Source organism: Lepidochelys olivacea (genome assembly GCF_965140295.1).
Source record: "Lepidochelys olivacea isolate rLepOli2 genome assembly, chromosome: 9".
NCBI lineage: Eukaryota > Metazoa > Chordata > Testudines > Cheloniidae > Lepidochelys > Lepidochelys olivacea.
Genome location: NC_140419.1, coordinates 22,690,908 through 22,713,028, shown reverse-complemented (window position 1 = coordinate 22,713,028; position 22,121 = coordinate 22,690,908). Strand labels below are relative to the sequence as shown.

General features: G+C 41.1%; 1 long non-coding RNA gene across 2 annotated transcripts in view; it reads right to left on the bottom strand.

Annotated features, from left to right (window-relative positions):
- The window catches only part of LOC311526659, a 60,508-nt gene that overhangs the window by 5,735 nt on the left and 32,652 nt on the right, over positions 1-22,121 (bottom strand). The window contains exon 4 of one of the 2 annotated variants that reach the window (XR_014713081.1): positions 17,776-18,677. The exons of the other annotated variant lie outside the window; for it this stretch is intronic. This is a non-coding gene — a long non-coding RNA (uncharacterized lncRNA). Of the gene's footprint in view, positions 1-17,775; positions 18,678-22,121 lie in introns of those variants that run through there. 2 annotated transcript variants of the gene reach the window in all.

The window sequence follows — 22,121 nt, the reverse complement described above, 5'->3', positions numbered from 1 at the left end:
AAACAGTACTATGTGTACATACAGAGAGAGAGAGCCTGGAAAAACCCATATATTTGGACATCTATCAAAAATTTGCTAAAAATAAATCCCCCAAAATGAAATTAATAAACCCTGAAAAAAGTGTCAAAATGTCTCTGAATAGTCTCAATGTGTTGGTGCTTTCTGAGGACATTGCTCTGCACTTTACAGATATTGGAGAGGGAGGCAACAGAATCTGTACATGCAACAAGGAACAGAATAGAGAGATCAGTGAAACAGAAAGCTTTCCCCTTTCTAATTCCAAAACCCTTCCTCTTTCCAGCACTCTGTTGCTTTATATCAGTGTGACATGCCCTCTCCTTCAAATGAGCAGCCTTCCCATGTGGAAAAGCAGGCATCTCAGACTAATGCACAGAATTTTGATGAGCATGTAAAAGTACAGCAGGGCCAAAGAACAGCTTGTGTGCCAGATGGGGATATGCTTTCAAGTGACTCATTTCCTGCCTCTTAAGCCAGGTGAGTACCTCCTGCTCCTCTGGTCATTGTTGCTCAACATTAATACTTCTATATCTAGGAAGAGCTGGAGGAGATAGTCCTTCACTCATTGTTGTGTGATCCTTTGGCAGTGCAGTCCTGAGCAGGGGACAAAGCAAACACAAGAAACAGGGAGGGACTGTTGTCTACTGGATGGGAGGAAAAAGCCAATGAAGGAAATAAAAAAACACTTACATGCTGAGTTGCAATAATTAAATGATGATCTGGCTTAGATATGTCCAGCAAATTGGTATGTGTTATTGTGCAGAATATTAGCAAAAGAGAAGTTCCTCAGTCAGTTCCAAGGAATTTGAAAGCAGAGCCAATCTGCTGCCTGTTTGTCTATATATGGTACAAGAGAAGCAGAATACTGTTTCTTTCTCTATCTTTCCCCTTCATAAGAGATCTCCAGTAGACCTTCTCCCAAGCGGCCCTGAAAGGAGAGAGCTGCCAGAACCTTTCTGATGGTGATGATATTTCAGAAGTTTTATGCCTTTGTCTTTCCATCTGCTATTTTGGCATTAATTCATCTCAAATAAAAATGATAGTTAATAAAGTATTTATTGCTGCTGTTTACCTAAGAGAGAGGGTTTTTTCACAATATGTCCCTCTTACTCCTCACCAGTTGATTGTTTCCTGTTGTAAACAGTGCTCTTCTGTTATGGGAATATCTCTTGTTTAGGCATGTTCAAATAATGAACAGAGTTGAGGAAATTATGGATAGTCTCATGAATATTCTGTCAGAACCAAAAGGTTAAAACTGTCAGATTGGCCATTTGCGTGAATTATTTACTCATTTTAGTAGAAGAGGATGTTTCTTAGGCTAATGCCAAATGGAAGATGAAGAAAAGGATATTAGAATACAGATCTCTGCTCAGTTCAGCATTTTCCTTTTGCAAATGATAATGGTTGCCTTGAATTTGGTAGGCTGGCTCGCTCTTAAAAAGCTGTTGCCAGCTTGAAAACTGTATTCTAAAAGTCTGCAACTGTAGTCATGAAACTACATGCAACATTTAAGTTTTTAAAAATTGAATGTAGGCACAAGTTTGGGCTGGGTGGGGGCACTGGAAGCATTGCAAGAGATTAGGATTTATACAGCTCATATGAGCCTCTCCCATTTCGTCCCAGGCCCCATGTGAGAGACTAAAAACTATGTGCGACTATGTGACAGTGCCTCTATTTTATAGAATATTGTTGTAGCAATAATTCCATGTGTGCAAAGACAGTTTATTTGGCTGTCACAGCAGAAGTAATTTCTTAATATTCCTTTTTCAGAGATAAGACTAAGTATGTAGCATTGTGCACTTTGGTGAACTAGAATTCAACAAGTTGCTGAGATCTGAAATGTGTTGCAGAAATGATGGCATCAGAGTGCCTGCATGTTGGAGAAATTGTAGTATTAATCATTTGCAGTTACATAGATCCTTTCATCTGAGGATATCAAAGCACTTTACAAACATTAATGAGCATATTCATTCTCTGACTTTTTACAGTCTCCTGAATTGAGCCGTGTGATAGCAGGGAAATGAGTGCAGTTAGTCACCCACAGGATGTTGGGAAAAACAAGGAATCTTGTTGGTTATATTTGTGCAATACTCACAGGACTGGAAGACAGAAAGATGAGTTCTAACCCTGGCCAAATGGCATTCCTCTCTGACTCAATTTCTCCTAAAAAGGGGATAAAACCTACCAGAGGTGTTGGGAGGATTAATTAATGTTTGTAATGCACTTTCAAGATGTAAAGCATTATAGAACTGCTCAATTACTCCAGTGCTAAAGCATATTTGAAATCCAAAGTCCTGATTGCACTGGGAGCAATGCAGGTGACCCTTGCATCCTCACAAAGCCCCATCAGAAATGGATGGAGACTTGGCAGACCAGTTCAGAGAGAGGTTCCAGGCTTATACAGCTGCATGAAGAAGGCTCAGAAACACAAGTGGGAAAAGAACACGAAGGGGCAGGTAGTTGTCCATCTTGGAGATGGGGGAAGGAAGATGAGAGCAGAGATGCAATCAAGAGCTACATTATACAGGGCTTAAAGGTCTAGGAAGATGGTGAATTGGCTGCAGTTTTATTGCTTAGCTGTCTGTACACGAATAACTTTAGGTTAACATTTTAAAAGGGCCATTGTGATGGGCAGTGCAGGTCATCGGTGCTCCCTGGAGAGTAACACAAAGCCCCACAACAGGGGAAGTCAATTGGTGGACCGCAGGCCAAATCTGGATCACCAGACACTTTTGAACAGACCCTGAATTCTTTTTATTTTCTTTTTTTTTATCATGGGTGGTGCTTGGATCTGGCATTTGAGGAAGCTGGCCTGAGCACCAGAAGCTCCCCCAGACTGTGGCCCCACTCCCTGCTCCACCCGCACTCCACTCCAGGCCCCACTCATGCTCGGCCCCCTCACCTGCCACTCGCTAAGTCATTCCACCCCAGTCCTGAGACCCCCCACTGCCTGCTGCTCACTGAAACCCTCCTCTTGTCCATCCCCCACCCCCAAAGCTCCCTCCACCCACCTCTCATTGAGTCACTCCACCCATCTGAGACACGCACTACTTGCTGCATCCCCCCCTCTCCTCTCCTCCACTCCCATGCCCCCAAGGCTCACTGCTCGCTGAGTCGCTCCACCACCCTCCATCGAGACTCCTGCCACTCACCGTATTCATCCTCTCCAACTGTGGAAGAAGGGAGGGATTCAGCGAGCTGCGGGCACCTCAGAGGAGGGGAAGAAGGAGAGGAGGGAGTTGGCAAGCGGTGAGTGGCAAGCACCTTGGGGGAGGGGCAGAACAGGGATGGGAAGAGGTAGAGTCCAGGTGGGGCCACGGGGTGGAGCGTAGGCAGGGCCACCATGGCCCAGGTGTTCGCACCTTCAAAGGTAGCAAGTTGGCTGCCTATATATTTTATTATTATCATTTTCTCTGGAGTCTGGACCTTGACTATACCTTGACCAGTAAATTTGGACCTTGGTAATAAATAATTGACTACCCCTGTCCTACAACAACCCACCTTAGTGGACTCCTTAAGAGCACTCTCTGCCAAGCTACCCAACAACATGGAATTGGGAGGGGTCAATCCCAGCTAGGATTCAGAGTAGAGCTGGCCAGGAAACAGAATTTTCATCCTGCAAAAAACTGAGTTAAAAGAAAGTTGCTTTTTTGGTGTTGGTTTGGTTTTCTTTAATTGTCCCGAATCAACATGACAAGGTTTTTTTGGTTGGTTGGTTGGTTTTTTTGCAAGATAGAAATTCTCCAAGATTTAGTTTTGGAAACACAGAAATATTCCCACATTGGGAGTGTTTCAGTTTTTCCAAAATGAAATATGCTCCTTAGGAACCTGGCCAAACAGGGAGCTAGCTACCCATCTCCCTGAGGAGCCTGGCACCATGGCAGCCCATGAGGTGGGCTGTCAGGGGAAGCAGGAAACAGGGTGGACTGATAGAAAACCTGGCTGGCTGGCCTGCGTGCCTACCTGTTTTTTGTTGACAGTTTCAATGGAATCAACACATTCACACGGAATATGACAATTCCATCAAATCAGCATTTTCTGTTGGAAAACTATTCTGTCAGAAATTGTTTTAGCAGCTCTACTTTGGAAGCAGTTCCAGAAGGCAGTATTAGCTGGGAGCTAATTAGGTGCAACTAAATCTATATGGGGTCAGCACCTTTAAAAATTCTGCTAGAAGACAAACAAGGGAGTTGTGCTAACCTGAAAGCAGGGCCACTTGTTTATTGTACTTTGTGAGCTTACTGCCTAGAAGGAATGTGCAGCTCGAGACTTTTGCCTTATTGATGTTGATTTAGGTTCAATGAGACCCTGCTGCAATGGAACCCTCCCCAGAGGTGGTGTACGAGCATTCAGCACGTATTTATCTGTCATTCTGCTCTGGCCCTGCTACAGTAAAGTATTCTGTACCTGAATTGTATTGTAACCTTTTTTGTTCCGGGAATTAGAAGCAGTGGTTAAACATTTATTAAATAGCTGCAAGATTTGTATAGAATATGCAATTAAGGGAGGCCTCTAAATGCAGTAATATGACACCCTCTGCTGCTATTTTTTAATATCTCATGCCTAGCATGGATAGGGAGGACTCCAGTTCCCTTCTGTGGCCTAGGTTAGTAGAAAATGAACTACTCCCTAGCTGCCCAGCAAGTAGATCACATTGCTTTAATGTGACTCAAATTCTAACTGAAGTATATTCTGGGGCTAGGCAGAAGATATGTGTTGCATATCTATCATTCCAATTCATACGGACTCGATTTGACTAGAGACATTAACAAACAAGCCAAGAATTAAAAGGAGACAGATATGAAAGTCCTGTTCTCATTGGATCTGTAGGCAGCTATTACTGTCAGTCTCTGTCTTTGTCCTTGTTAATATGGTGTCGAAAAAAGAAAAGAAAAAAAAAAGACTGATGTGTGGCACACGATGTGCATAGCTGTGTTCATAGGCTTATGGGTTTGAAGTGTAAAGGATCTGTATGTGTTGTGCTGTCTGTAGAGTTCCATGTCAGTGCCACCCAGTTTTTCTCCCTCCTTCTCCTGCCCCCCCCCCGAAATATTATCACTCCCTCTAACCCTCCCCATCCAAGAGCTGTGTGTGCCTTTTAATTCCAGTTCAATTAATAGATTTTTGTAATCTTGTTCTGAGGCTAATCTCTTTTCAGTTGTATAGGAATGTAATAATTGCACGCTTTCTGTTTAACCACAGTTGATAATCATAGAGGGAATACTGCCAATGTGGATAAGCCCCATATTTGACCTGCCTTGATTTCTTATCTGTTTGTAAGTCTACAGCATACTTGTGTGTTTTTCCATCCTCTCTCTGAATGCTTGCAGCCTAGCATTCAGGAGCACTCGACCATAATAAAGTCTGTGTGCAGGTGCAATGTAGGAAAACTGATTTCTGGAGAAAACAGTTCTGTTTTAAGGGCCTCACAGAATGCTCTTTGTAGGCAATGGAAATATTCCCATTGACTTCAGTGTGCTTTGGATAAGGCCCAAATTTACCAAAAGATTATTACAAACAGCAAGGAGAGAAAAATTGTATAAATGGTGAACATTACCTTGAAAGTGTCCTTTTTGAAAACGTAATTTTAAGTATTCCATTAACATCAGTTCTCTCCCAAATACCTGGACAGCAAATATCTATTCCATAAGGGGGGGGGAAACCCTATCTTAATAGAACATTAAGGGTTTATGGTGAAGGACTCAAGTCATTAAATGCTCACGTTAAGGTAGCACTGAAATTCAGCCCCATTGTGATATGTTTGTACAATACAGTTTTTAAAAGGACATTGATTTAAAAATAAAGAGCTAAAAGTACTATCAGGCACTGCACCAGCCCATCAGTGCCCTTTCCCATTTTTGTGGTTTTACAGTTACACTTGCTTGGGTTTTGTAATATATATTTTCCTCCTATTTTTCTCTGTGCAAACAAACAAACAAAACTGGCTGACTTTACAGAGGAATGAGTGAAACTGCTCAAAGGAGTTGTTCCAAAGCTCATTGAAGTCAATGCCATTCAATGGGTCTTGGATAAGGCCTGAAGTCTTGTGAAATGCACAAAATAACCAGGAACATGTAGAGAGAGATCTTTTTTTTCCTCCCATCCAATCCCTTTTGTCTTTGGTGGGTGGTTTTAAAACAATTCAGATGGAAAAATGGTTATTTTTTGAAGTTGTATGTCCTTTCAGTGACATAAGCACATAATACGTCTCTGATCGTGCAATTAAAAATCTTATTTTTGTACATATAGCAGCTGCTCCCTGTGCAGTGCAGCTCCTACTATCATGTGATTTTATTATAATTCTGTAAAAAGAATGTCATTAGTTAGGTTTTTGTGTTGCTAAAATGAAAAGCCATAAACTTTGTAAGCACCCTTTGTGCAATATTTGAAATATGCAGTAAACTTTCAAAAATTGTAATTATCTGAATTTCTGGACCATTGCTATAGGTGTGCAAGTTAGGATCTGGGTTAGTGCATAAATTACAGTTGTCCAGTGTCCGTTTGTCTAGGTGGGTGACGGTGATTGGGGATGGAGGAAAGAAAAGCATGTTTTGAATATATTCCACTTTTGGAGTCTTAAACTTCCACCTGTTTTATGGGAGGTGTCCTGTTCCCACCAGGATAAAAGCCATTTGAAAATGCTGAATTCTTGGTTAAGAAGAAAAAAAATCTCCCTCCTGCAGGACAAGTAGAATGTTAAGGCCCCAGGAGTGTATTTCACACAAACTTACTTTACAAAAATCTCTTGTGAAAAATAAATATAGAATAAGTTTAAAACTCTTCAGAAGATTAAAATAGTCTTTTCCTGTTTTAGAAAGCTCATCAATTTAAAAGTACTGCTTGAACTACATTTAGGGAGCGGTCACCATTAGGAACTGAAGAGTGACTTAGGCTATGTCTGCACGAGCACTTTTGTGAGTATAACTTACGTCACACAATGTGAAAAAAACACCCACCCACCTGCCCCCCAGTGACGTACGTTACATGGACAGAAGTGTTGGCTGGGGCAATGCTATGTCGGTGGGAGACTCTCTCCTGCCAACATAGCTACCGCCGCTCGTTGGAGATGGTTTAATTATGTCTACAGGAGAGCTTTCTCTCGTCAGCATAGAGGGATTACACGGGACATCTTAAGGCCGCGAAGCTGCACTGGGAAACCTGTGCTGCTGTAAGCTCTCTAGTGTAGACATAAAGGTAAAATTAAAGCTTAGTTCTACTTCATGCTAATATATCCCTCTTTCTAATGAATTTGTAAGGCACTTGTGTAGCTCTCAGGAGCTTGGCAGTGCTTTTCTATTGTCTTGTAGAAGTAGATATTTAACACTGCATGTAAACATTACCTGTTTTTCATTGTTTATTTTCATTTCAATGGACTCTATTACACACTACTTTTGTCACTGAGCAATAGGTAGAATGTATGCAACTAAAAATGAATATAAAACCCAGACAGTTGGTGCTTCATCATTTAGATGAAGGGTAAAAATTTCAAAAGCAGCTAAGGGCCAGATTTTCAAAGGTATTTATATGCCTAAAGATGCAGTTAGGCACCCACTAGGATTTTCAAAAGGGCCTAAACAAGATAGGCTCCTAAATCAACTAGTGAGCAATTATCTCTGAAAATAAGGTAATTTTCTAGTGTCCTGGATATGATTTCAAAAAACTCTCATGAGCATATTCTCATCTTGGTGTGCTGCAGTTACACGCATAAATCCCTGTGCTTTTTGGAGATAAGATTATACCCCTGAGGCAGTTAGCACTTTTCTATTCTCGTTCATGCCATAAAGAAAACTAGCTGATCAGGCACTTAGGGAATGGTGCTGAAATATATAAATATGTAAGTTAAGTGCTTTGAAAAGGTTATCTTTTCAGTTTTTCTTCTTTTCATAAAAAGTTTCCCTCCCCTCACTTCCCCCCAGATTTTTTCTTCAATGAATATTTAAGATATGCACCATAAGGGGAAAGGGCCCAATCCTTTAAACTTCTATTGAGGCCTGGGCCCGCAAAGTGCTGAGCACCCTCGGGCTGAGGGAGGAGGAGGCGGGTGACCCTCAACTGTGTAAATAGTCATAGCTCTGTTATGGAGTTTATGACTATTTACACCACCTGAGGGTCTGCCCCTGAGAGTTGAGGCCATTCAGCAGCTAGTGCAGTTGAGCCCCAATTGCCTTCGAACTGTTCACACATCTAAAATCTATTCACACATGTTAAGTTTAGCAAGATCATACCCTAAGTTTCTATCAGGCTCTTGAAATACAGTAAACGTTACAGAATGGTAGCTGTGTTAGTCTGTATCAGCAAAAAGAATGAGGAGTACTTGTGGCACCTTAGAGACTAACAAATTTATTTGAAACTTTTGTGGGCTAAAACCCACTTCATCGGATGCATGCAGTGGAAAATACAGTAGGAAGATATATATATATACAGAGAACATGAAAAAATGGGTGTTGCCATACCAACTCTAACAAGACTAATCAACTAAGGTGAGCTATTATCAGCAGGAGAAAAAAACCTTTTGTAGTGATAATCAGGATGGCCCATTTCAAAGAGTTGACAAGAAGGTGTGAGTAACAGTAGGGAGGAAAATAATCATGGCAAAATAGTTTTACTTTGTGTAATGACACATCCACTTCCAGTCTTTATTCAAGCCTAATTTAATGGTGTCCAGTTTGCAAATTAATTCCAGTTCAGCAGTCTTTCCTTGGACTCTGTTTTTGAAGTTTTTTTGTTGAAGAATTGTGACTTTTAGGTCTGTAATTGAGTGACCAGGGAGACTGAAGTGTTCTCTGACTGGTTTTTGAATGCTGTAATTCTTGACGTCTGATTTGTGTCCATTTATTCTTTTACGTAGGGACTGTCCGGTTTGGCCAATGTACATGGCAGAGGGGCATTGCTGGCACATGATGGCATATATCACATTGGTAGATGTGCAGGCGAACGAGCCTCTGATAGTGTGGCTGATGTGATTAGGTCCTATGATGGTGTCCCCTGAATAGATATGAGGACAGAGTTGGCAATGGGCTTTGTTGCAAGGATTGGATCCTGGGTTAGTGTTTTTGGTGTGTGGTTGCTGGTGAGTATTTGCTTCAGGTTGGGGGGCTGTCTGTAAGCAAGGACTGGCCTGTCTCCCAAGATCTGTGAGAGTGAGGGATCGTCCTTCAGGATAGGTTGTAGATCCTTGATGATGCGCTGGAGAGGTTTTATTTGGGAGCTGAAGGTGACAGCTAGGGGCGTTGTGTTACTTTCTTTGTTGGGCCTGTCCTGTAGTAGGTGACTTCTGAGTACTTTTCTGCTCTGTCAATCTGTTTCTTCACTTCCGCAGGTGGGTATTGTAGTTGTAAGGACGCTTGATAGAGATCTTGTAGGTGTTTCTCTCTGTCTGAGGGGTTAGAGCAAATGCGGTTGTATCTTAGAGCTTGGGTGTAGACAATGGATTGTGTGCTGTGGTCTGGATGAAAGCTGGAGGCATGTAGGTAAGTATAGCGGTCAGCAGGTTTCCAGTATGGGGTGGTGTTTATGTGACCATCGCTTATTAGCACCATAGTGTCCAGGAAGTGGATCTCTTGTGTGGGCTGGTCCAGGCTGAGGGTGATGGTGGGACGGAAATTGTTGAAATCGTGGTGGAATTCCTCAAGGGCTTCTTTTCCATGGGTACAGATGATGAAGATGTGATCCATGTAGTGCAAGTAGAGTAGAGGCGTTAGGGGACGAGAGCCGAGGAAGCGTTGTTCTAAGTCAGCCATAAAAATGTTGGCATACTGTGGGGCCATGCGGGTACCCATAGCCATGCCACTGACTTGAAGGTATACATTGTCCCCAAATGTGAAATAGTTGTGGGTGAGGACAAAGTCACAAAGTTCAGCCACCAGGTGTGTCATGACATTATCAGGAATACTGTTCCTGACTGCTTGTAGTCCATCTTTGTGTGGAATGTTGGTGTAGAGGGCTTCTACATCCATAGTGGCCAGGATGGTGTTTTCTGGATTGTAGTTTCCTCAGGAAGTCAGGGGTGTCTCGAAGATAGCTGGGAGTGATGGTAGCGTGGGGCCTGAGGAGGGAGTCTACATCGCCAGACAATCCTGCTGTCAGGGTGCCAATGCCTGAGATGATGGGGCATCCAGGATTTCCAGGTTTATGGATCTTGGGTAACAGATAGAATAACCCTAGTCAGGGATCTAGGGGTGTGTCTGTGCAGATTTGTTCCTGTGCTTTTTCAGGGAGTTTCTTGAGCAGATGGTGTAGTTTGTTTTGATAACCCTCAGTGGGATCAGAGGGTAATGACTTGTAGAATGTCGTGTTAGAGAGCTGCCTAGCAGCCCCTCATTCATATTCCAACCTATTCATGATGGCGACAGCACCTCCTTTGTCAGCCTTTTTGATTATGATGTCAGAGTTGTTTCTGAGGCTGTGGATGACATTGTGTTCTGCATGTCTGAGGTTATGGGGCAAGTGATGCTGCTTTTCCACAATTTCAGTCCATGCAAGTCGGTGGAAGCACTCTATGTAGAAGTCTAGTCTGTTGTTTCGACCTTCAGGAGGAGTCCACCCAGAATGCTTCTTTTTGTAGTGTTGGTAGGAAGGTCTCTGTGGGTTAGTATGCTGTTCAGAGGTGTGTTGGAAATATTCTTTGAGTCAGAGATGTCGAAAATAGGATTGTAAGTCACCACAGAACTGTATCATGTTTGTGGGGGTGGAGGGGCAGAAGGGGAGGCCCTGAGATAGGACAGATTCTTCTGCTGGGCTAAGAGTATAGCTGGATAGATTAGCAATATTGTTGGGTGGGTCAAGGGAACCACTGTTGTGGCCCCTTGTGGCATGTAGTAGTTTATATAGTTTAGTGTCCTTTTTCCTTTGTAGAGAAGCAAAGTGTGTGTTGTAAATGGCTTGTCTAGTTTTTGTAAAGTCCAGCCACGAGGAAGTTTGTGTGGAAGGCTGGTTTTTTATGAGAGTATCCAGTTTTGAGAGATCATTCTTAATCTTTCCCTGTTTGCTGTGTAGGATGTTGATCAGGTGGTTCCGCAGTTTCTTTGAGAGTGTGTGGCACAATCTGTCAGCATAGTCTGTGTGGTATGTAGATTGTAATGGATCTTTTACCTTCAATCACTTTGTTACTTTATTGATCATGGCTTCTGTATAAAATGAACCTATTGTTGGTTAAATCTGCTGTCAGTTAAGTGGTTGTGCTGTACACAGCATTTGTACTTTGGACCAACAGAACAGTAATTTTGAAATGGCTAATTCCAAAATGCTGCTGACACTTAAGATGAGATCGTTGAACAGAAAATTCCATTTCCTCTAACACAGGATGCCGAAAACCCAATTCAGCAAGTTGCTCCCTTTGAGCAGATCCTGGCACATAACCTCATTGTGGCTGCACCTTAGCACAGGGGAACACTCAGAGCTGGGTCCTGGTACAAAGTGCAGAAGTCATCATCATAGTTTCAAAGCAAAAGTCCTGTCAAATTACTGTAGTTTAACATGAAGTTTCTCGTCATGAGAAATTATAGGAAAAATCAAGTAGCTTTCATTTTACAGTAAAAATTGTTTCCAACTATTTAATAATAATAAAATAATTTAAGAACACATGTGCCACTGTGTCTGTTCCCTTGCATCTCCTCTGATTCGATGATCTCCTTCAAATGCGAGCATTGAAACAACAGAGGAGCTATACTGAATCTAAGTAATGTAAGAATATAGTTCCAGAAGGGACAGTCACTGTTAGTACTGAAAGGCAGCCTTTGGCTGTCAGTAGTTTGGTCCAAGTGCATCAGAGATTTTCTTATTTACCTTGGAAGAGGCTACCAGAGACTTGAAGAAAGCAGCTTGCTCAGGCAAGGTTTAAAACCCTGCCCAATAGATTTGTTGGAGCCTGCCAGAAACAGAACAGTTAGACCAATGAAGTTATCGGGAACGTGTTTGTATCAGTTTGTAGCATTTGGGTGCAAGCAGAAACAGAGAAGCAAGTGGTGGCCATAGCAGTAAGTCTTTTTTATTACACGGATAATGACATGGATTAGCATAGTCAGCACTACCTCCAGGTGTTTCAAGAGCTACAGGATAAACACTTCAAGTCATTTTAGCACAACTCCTCTGTTAGCTAAAGTACAACCTTCCACAAATCATGATCAATTCTCCACTTCTCACATACATTAATATCAAAAGGCTCCACTATTCACTTTAATTAGAGGCAGGGCAGAAGACTATCTGAACCTCCTTCAGACCTGGTAAGAGGAGCAGTCACTTCTTAATTAGCTGGCTTTCAGTTTTAGTGTGAAAACTGCAGCATTACCTATTATAGTTTAGTTCAGGCGGTTAACACTAGAATCCTCCCAAACCCTGATGCACTACAAGTAATTGTGGGACTGGAGACTGTAAAATATAAGGTTCTAAACACCTGCTATTTATAAGGCTGTGTTGATACATAATTAATAGCCTTAGGCTGCAAAAATTCCTGTGTGCTGAGTTAGGGAACTTTGCCCTGAACAGTTCCTCACAGTTCCCTCCATGCTGATCAATAAGACCCTGTGGCTTACAACGGAGAATCTCAACACAGAATAACTCTGAAGAAGGATCACGTTTAGGGCAAAAATACTCGGTATTTGAGACATTGAGTCTTATTCCCCACACACTGTAAGCACAATTCCTCCTTGTACTTCTGCTGCCTTCTCAGTTTTTCAGTCAAACTAAACCAAAATATTGTAGAAGTCCCCATAACTGTAAACCTTCTCAAAGGCACCAGAAAGTCAACCCAACCATATTCTGTATAATTACAAAATTCAAAAAACAGAGGAGAAACAGAAATTGTAAACATCTTAGGAAATTTCTCCTTTACATTTAGCTAAGATGTCTATTGCTTTTACTGGCGGAAATACTATTGACTTAGAGGTTTACATTATTCTGTGAGGTGTAGACTAGGGACACCTCACAAATAAACAAGAGATGAGAGAGAATGCATTTGGATATAATACACTGTTGCCACCCCTATATCTTCTGTCTGTATAAACATTCATATTTGGGAGAATGTGTTTGTGGTGTAGTGTCTTAATGTAAAAACACCTCATTTTTTGTTTGCATTGAAGAAGTGTCTAAACTGGAAACCACTGTTCTCACAGTTGATTTGACTGCAGATATAATATCTAGTATCTCATCTCTGATCATGATGCATAGTTTTTAAAGATTCAGCTTGGTCCACCGAAAATGTGTCCTTCCTAATGTAACCTCAATAATAATCAAAGAGTTGCATATAAACACAGTTTGTATATTTGTATAGACATTACTGATGAGATGTTCAAAGCATTTCAGGAGATTTAGACACAAACTTCCATTAAAATTAAATATCTTCCATTGTTGTTTGCAGTGGTGTTGGAGCGGTGTTGGTCCCAGAATATTAGAGAGAGAAAGTGAATGAGGTAATATCTTTTATTGGACCAATTTCTGTTCATGAAAGCTTTCAAGCAAGAAGAGCTCCATGTAGCTCAAAAGCTTGTCTCTTTCACTTGCAGAAGTTGATTCAATAAACTATGTTACCTATAACCACTTGTCTCATTCAAATTAAAGCTTTTCTTGATGTGAAAATCTTGATTGTGCATTTCAGTGTTTGTACACACAAACTACACACATGGAATAGTGTTTGCAATCAAAAACAGTTTCATAGCATTTTTGTTTAAGAATTTCATGTCAAAAGAGTTCCGTTAGAAACTAGCAATCATATAACTAGATCTCACATCTGATACAATAGCTCAGTCTCCTGGTAACGAGTAGTACTTAAGGTCCAGCTGTCCCTGTTATTTTAAGATAGACTGTGCAGCTAAAGCTTCATCCTACTTTTAAGATATAAATATACCCAGACTAACTAGGCAAACCAGTTCTATTTGTTCATTAAAAAGACAGAATGCCTTTATCAAAGACCCAGGGAAGCTGAAATTTTCTGATAACTTTCAATAACCTCTATCTATATTTTCAGATGAGGAGAAAACCATTGCTATATAGATATACTGTCTTAAACATTATTGTGTTCAGCTGCTTTGATATGTATAAGGCTTCTTATTTTAACCTTAACTCCAGTTATTGTGACTAGATATTTTAGGTCCCAACTCAACCAAGCTGTTAAGTATATGCTTAAGTTACATTAAATGGGATTTAAGCATGTGTTTAATGTCCCACTTCAGCCAAGCATTTAAAGTACTAACTGCTAGAATGCTGCAATTATTCCGTGATTTCAGAGATCTTGTAATTGCTATTCTAGATCACATCAGTGGTCTAACACAAGACCGATCTCTGACAATGACAATATCAGATGCTTCACAGCAAGACACACGCTCCATGTTATAAAGGACCATCCAATACTAGGCCTACAGAAGAATTTCTTCCACGGTCCAGACACTTAGTACTTGGTTTTATGTCCGGGGAAGCATACGAGTGTATAACCCTTATAGATTTTCATCATCTGTAATGTAACTGGGAGATTTATTTACTAATCATATAAATATATAATCATTTCTGAAATCCTACAGAACTCTTTGCCTCAAGCCCGTGGCAGTGAGTTCCATGAATGAGGTTATATATGTCTTATGTTGTTTTAAAAAAATATTTTGGAAGTAATACCTAGGCAGTAATATGTGTTAAAGAAAAATAATATTGTCAATATTTAATTTTTTATGAATGTATTGCTGTTGAAAGTTCTAGATGGGTAGATGATTTCAGTCTCAAGAGCTCTCCACAGAACAAGCACTGGAAATGGCAACACAAACCCAAACACTTTAATCAAACACACTGGTTTAGATAAAACAAGTTTATTAACTAGAGAAAGATAGATTTTAAGTGATTATAAGTACTAGCCAATGATTGTAGTGCAGGAACTACCTCTAGGGATGAGAAAGCATTTCAGCCTTCATATCCGTTCTCCTATTGACTTATCTGCTAAGACTGCCAACAGAAATGGCAGTCGTGAGGCTGATCTTTATTATTTGGCTTCTGATCCTCCAGGAACTGGACTTTCACATAGGCGTTTCAATTCCTTTCACATAGGCCAAGAGATGGCAAAATTCTTCAGCTGTTACTAATCTGGACTGAATTCAGCCACAAACAGTCATTGGAAAGGATCCATGTTCTGTTAAAAATTCCCTCAAGCATCTTTTTCCCCCACTCTGAAAATTAGGTATACATTTAAGACCTGATTTTTGAGATGCTGAACATCCACATTTCCATATGAAGTCAATGGGAGCTGTAGATGCTGTGATGTCTGAGAATCAGACTCTTAATTTATTGCTTGAGACTACAGACTTATGAAGGTATAGGCATTCTCAGTGTGGTTGTATGGATTTCAGTTCAGTGACAATTTCAAAGTGAGCAACAGTGATGTTATGAATATGTTTTCTGAAGAAAGAATTAGAGAAAAAAATCTTGTATATTGCATACAGAAAGTATGTAAATAGGTGCTATGATTTTTTCCCTCAAGCAAATCTAGATCAGGTACATCTTATACATAATTCACTTCTGAAAGCAGTTACAGTTGTACTTTACTTTTACTTTTGTACTAACCATTCGTGTTATGGCCTTGACAGATCATAAATGATTACGTCAGTAATCTTTTCATATAACACAGGATCGAGCATTATTAAAGTATAATTTGGTGCCAATCTATACTAAACAGTTTCCTTACAAAGCAATGCAAATTTTGACATCACACTTTCTTGCAGCACATTCAAAAATATGAAATCTGCTTACTTTGCAGTTTGGGAGTAGTTGAAAGATGAAGTTCCTGCCTTGAAACAGCTGTGTAAACCAAAGAGATAAAGCTATTAAGAGCTGGATTAAATTTGTACCAATCCTTATATAATTGAACTGCTGATTATTGGTATGCTGATTATTAAGGTATTTAAATAGATAGAGCTGGTTTATTCAAGATCTTATCCTGGAATGTCTGGAGGAGAATGAGTTTGAGTTTGTAATACCAATCTAGCAATGCTTTTAATGTATCACCGCTGCTGATACAGAGAAGCTTTTTAAACTTCCTTGTGGCAACAGCTGGTCTAAAACTAGAACATGGGCAATTCAGCTTTGGAGAACATACCTGCTGCTGCCCACCTGAAGAAGCAAAGAGCAAATATCAGAAAATATCAGAAAAACTCAGTAGACAAAGCAGTAATGAAAGAATTAGATAATCTTCAGTATGGTTTTAATTTCACTGTTATCACAGTTAGGATGTTGATAGTGCATTAGAGGAGGACACAGAAAACTTTAACTTTGAGCAAAGGTAATTCAGTAGCATGCCTACCAACACAAACTGTAAAAACAAGGACCTCGCCCTCAACATATCTCCACCCTCATCCTGAAGAACCAGTGGGCACTCTTGAATTCTGACCACATTTACTGACGATGTGGTCCTCTGTTTCAGTGTATTAATGTAGGGTTTATGTAGTTTTCATAAACTACGCTGTCCATAGTTTTTTGTCGTGTGCTGGTGAGACATGGTCAAGTAGTAAATGCTGGCTGTGATTTGTTCTGTAATGTTTTGGAAGGTGTATGTGAATGGGCAGTCTATGTTAGGTATTGTTCAAAGTGGGTATGAATTTTTAAGCAGTATTTAAAGCTGCATTTGTGTGTTGTGCTTGTGTTAGAGTTATGGTCTCAGTTAAGGATGCATATTGGTTGAGCAGGATGAAGGCTGCATATTAGCTGAGGCTGAGAAGCAAAGGGGGTATTGAACACCAGAGCTGCTTATTTCCTGTTTGCTTTTTATCATTTGTGTTGGTGGAAAATTCAGTCTAGTGACCTTTACCTTTAAGTTAGTCATGTTCTTGGTGGGGATGTTTCCCAGGAAATGGATACAGAATTTCAAAGAGTTTAAGAATTTCCCTTCCCACAATCTCAGCCTGCTCTGGACACCTCTAAGATGGAGAGAGAAAGGGTCACGGAGCAGGTTCACGTGAGGGCTTCTTGAGCTAGAGGTGTTGCCTTGAGGGCCAGTGCAGCAGTGTCTGGGCAAAGAGCCTGTAGTGTAAGGTAACCATGAATCAGGCCCTAAGTGTTTGCAAAATTGACCTCTAAGGTGTTCTTATTCAAGGCATTTTATTTTACTGAGTTACCGACCATGCAAAATTCTTCAGTTTCTTTAGTTTTGATTTTCTTCCAAGTTTTCATTGTAATGTCAGATCCATCCACTTCCAAGATGTTTTCCTCTCTGGCTTTCTTTCATTACTGCATTGCTGAGACAACATCCCAAAATAAATAGTCTTTTCTGAGTACATTACTTGAAGATTTTCTGGGAATGGGACTGAGGTAGAGACCTTCATCAATAAAATCTCTCTTCATAGTGTTAAGTGCTTTTCTTCTTTGTTGTGCCACCAGGTTTATGTCTGGGAACATTAACTGAGTTTGTCAGTGATTATCTTTTTTCATACCTGTAAACAGGAGTCTTTCTCTTGGCTCCCACCGCTCAGATAATGTAACAATTACTGTACCGCCTGTTGTGGTGTCTTATGTACAAGACAACACATTGTTCAAGATATACTGGATCTTCCCTAATATTCAGACTGAGTTTTTAGCCTACGGATTTTTTTTCACAGGCTCCGATAGAATCTTTAAACTTTTCGTCATCTTGAATACCCAGAATTCCAGAATGTTTTAGCTCTGACCAGATATTCTAGTTGCTCTGTTCTGCAGTTGGCCCACACTGTCCTTTTAAGACAGCTTTGTTATGCTGATGAGGTCCTGGCCACTATTTTCTCTGTTCATCTCTCTGCTGTGTCTTTAATATCATTCATTTCTTGTCAGAGCAATTCAGTTTAACCTCGGAGGAATTGGAATTTCTCTCACGTGCCCCACTTATTTTTTTGCTAAAGTTTTCTGTTGTTTGTGAGAGGGTTTGCATTTGAATCTCCAGACCCAAGCCCTCCAATATAGGTTTAGTTCTGGGTTGTATCCAGGATTGGAAAGGGCCTCTCATTGGGGTTTGAATTAATTGAAATCTCACAAGAGCAGCTTGTGAGATGTCAGCACTGACAGATCTCAGCCAAAACCTTAGCTTTGATTCAACCTCGAAGCCATACCTCCATTTACAATCTAACTGGATCTTTTCACCATCCATCAATAACTCAGCTTTTTATGGTCGCCATAGAGTAGCATCAGAGTTATTGCATGTAGTTCCTATTCTGTTCTGTCCCATCATCTGTTGTATTTTACCAGTGAATATGCAATTAAAAGCTAATAATTACATTGTTTTATGCATGAGAATTTGCCTGAGTAAAGCAGGTTATGGTTTAAGATTAGCTAGAAATCTCTCCATTTAAATAGTGCATGTATTAGAAATAGACCTCCTTTCTGCAATAATAGATCATGGCAGCCTACATTCTACTTTTCACTACTATCCTGGAGTCCAGATGCTGAGTTCACTACTATTCCTATGGCCTATTGTTATGGTAACTAGTTTTTAAATTTTTAAGTGGGTCCCTTTGAATTTTGTTCATCCGGGGGAAAAACTTCACCCTTTCATCCTCAAATATGGAGGTGACCCTCTTGCAGTGGAACTGATTCTGATCTGCTGCCAAGCAAGAGTTGAGAAAGGGCTGCACACCTACTCCATATTCCGCTGTAGCTTCTTGTGTATCTGTAAATGGGGATGGGACTGAAGAGAGTGTGGTGGATCTGCTGCTTCCCTGTCCCTGTAAGGAAGAACACAAACAAAGCAGGTCTGCTCTAGCCCGGATACAGAAGCAACCTGGGTGGCAGAGAATAGAATTCCTTGGCTCCCAGCCCAAAAAAAACTTCTTGGTGAAGGATTTGGCCTTATGGAATTGTAAAATATTTTCCCTTGATTTGCCTTTAATGTGCCCAGTTATGTTAATAGCACTCACTGAAAGAAGAACATGAGAAATATTTGCTAAAGATGCTGTTGGTGAGGAGGAGTTCATCAGGGTTTCTTTAGTTTTGGTATTCTCTGTTACCTATTTACCTTGTCTGCTGTGCTGTAAATAAGTTACTACATGGGGGTAGCCTTCTCTTTATGAACAGAACACACTGAATACACTGCTATACATTTTCCCTCTTGCGAGTGATAAAATGTATTGTGCTTTTAATCCCTGGCGAGCCTGACTGTGTGAGAGATTACCTGCAGTGGCATGGTGACCACTCATGGATATTGTCTCCTGTTACAAGACCCTGAGCCTGATCCAAAGATCAATGAAGTAAATTGGAGTCTTTTTTGTTAACTTCAGTGGATTTTGGATCAGATTCTGAGATTGTCGTTGAGAAGCAGTATGATCCAGAGTAAAGAACAGTTAATGGGTTAGGCACAGGAGCTCCTGAGATCTTTTCCCATCTCTGCTACTGTTTATGGCTTTGGCCAAGTAACTTCACTTCTCAGCCTCAGTTTCCCCATCTGTAAAATGGGGATAACACTTACTTCACAAGGCTACTTAGTGTTGGAGCATATAAAGCACTCTTTACAGAAAATGATATATTATTATTTATTAGTGCCAAGGGGGTGACACTAGGGTTGCCAATTTGGTTATATTTAAAAACCGGACACTCCAGCAGGAGTGCCCGAACATTCCCTGCCCTGCCTCTTCCCCCAAGGCTCCACCCGCTGTCCACTCCTCTTCTCCCCTCCCCCCGTCGCTCACTGCTTTTCCCCTCCCATCCATCCCCCGCCCGGGTTGGAAAGGACTTGCCTGAGGAGCCGGGGCTGGGAGCTGCACTCACCTGATGCAGGCAGGAGGCAGCCCCAGCTTAGTAGGGGCTGATGCAGATAATGACCCAGCACCTCCCAACCTCCCTTGCTCACAGTAACTGGACTTTGGGTGTATGGTCAGCAGATCTGACCGGACACTGTCAGGTCCCCTTTTTGACCGGACTTTCACCTGGCCACCCAAGGCAGCAGCAGCATTACTGGGCAGTGGACACTAAAAATGTTGGTTTCAGAGTAGCAGCCGTGTTAGTCTGAATTCGCAAAAAGAACAGGAGTACTTGTGGCACCTTGGAGACTAGCCAATTTATTTGAGCATAAGCTTTCGTGAGCTACAGCTCATTTCATCGAATGTGAATACAGACTAACATGGCTGCTACTCTGAAACCTGTCATTATGCAAGGCACTGCATTTAGCCATCTGGAGTAAAAATGTTGGGAGGCCATAGAGTTATGTTCTATGATACAGTGCAGAACAGAGATCATCCTGATTTCATAAAACACAGAAGTTTCCTTCCTCCCTCCCCCCACACTTGGAAACTCACCAGTGTCTGAAAATGTCATGCTCTTTCCTACAAAACTGGCTTAACACGTGTTCACAGCTAATTAACATTCTTGTGAAGATACTTTAAAATGCAACCGTTTAGAAGCAGACATGCTGGATCTGGTGTTTGTGAATCACAAAGAAAATTCACAGCAAAAATAAAAGGTGTAGAAAAATGTCCTTTGTGGAAACATCACTCTAGCCATGACAAAATATATAATAACCTCTAATAAGAGAGTTATGGAGTGTAGTCACACAATTCCACTCAGTGTTAAGTTTGTTGAGATGGGTAGTTTTATTTTTTAGTATTTTGAATATTCCCCAAGAAATCCTTCAAATGAGCTTTAGATTTTTTTTAAAAATCACTTTTCTGCTGAAAATGCTGTGAAATAATTAATACAAGTATACTTCAAGAGCCGCTTCTGACCCAAGCAGGAATTCTGTGATTTAGTACTGTTGAATTTTTAGAAACTTTTTGGTGTCTGTTGAAGGCTGCAATCACCCAGTCAGACAGTAAATGGTGTTTCACAAAGTATTCTGTTTAGCTACATGCTATAACCTAGCCTCAGTCAGCAAGAACTGTTGAACTGAGACAGTGCAATTCTCCTCTCAGAGTTTGAATTCATTAGCAGCTCCCCATGGCCCACTTCCAGATGATGGTGCACTATGATGTGTATATATAGCCACTACACTCCCAATTTAGGAACAGATTGAGCAACCCTTTCTCACATTGAATGGTATTTTACACTGTGAGTATTAGGGTTGGCAGAATTGTCCACTTGTGTCTTTCACAGCCATCTGGGGCATAAAATGGTAGTGCATTGAAATACAATAACACTCATGGTTTCACTGTAGTTCTGTGTTGTTGTTGTTTTTTAGTTTTTGTGATTTAGTATATCAATAAGCCACAGCAGGGTGTGTGTTTGTTAGCAATTTGGTGCACAACAAGAGTGTGTTCTGAGGTTGAAGGCTGAAAGCACAGAAATGCACCAGTCATTCACTAATTCACACTCTTGGCATGGCTTATTTTTATTGGGATTTGGCTCCTGAATTGTTTTAAATCTGTTGAAAAATCCAGTTTTCTAAGAGTTGGTGTACATATTTCCACTATGAAATATAGTTTCACAGGAGAAGCAGGGTAAGAGAATATAGGGAATTTTTTTAAATACAGCTTCTCTACTATTTCCACTGTTTGTTACATTTTTGTATGCTTTTTCTGCGTGTTCTTTATTTATTGAACATAGTCAGTGTTACTCCTAGGGGCATTCTGTGCCAAAAATTTAAAAATTCTGTGCACAATATTTTAAAATTCTGCAAATTTTGTCAAAATAACATTACATAATCATGCCAGTTTCAATTATTTTGGTAATTTATTTCAAAATACCTGTCAGCAAGTATGTCTGTAACAATGCAGACACACACACAAATTTTTCTGGGAGTAGAGAGTTAAAGAAACCCCTATGACAACCCAGTTCCTGTTTCTCTGTCCCCTCCCGTGCCTTCCTCCAGAGTCCAGACGAGAAGCCAGACACCCACAATCCCTCCCCCCAAGAGCCCACATGCAGCCCCCCAGCCAATAACCCAAACCATCTCCTCCCCAGAGCCCAACTGTGATCCCCCCAGCCCAGATACCCACATCCTCTCTCTCCCCCACCCCCAGAGCCCAGCTGTGGGCCCCACCCAACCCAGATACCCACGTCCCCTCCCTCCCGCAGAGCCCAGCTGCGGGGGGCTCCCTTTGCCCAGACACCCATCCCCCTCCAACCCAGAGCCCAGGGATCCAGAGGGAGAAACAGCCTGATGCTCAGTCCCAGACTTGCACAGTTTCCTGTGCGCCGCCCTCTCCTTTCCTCAGAGCATGCTGGGAACTGCAGCTGCC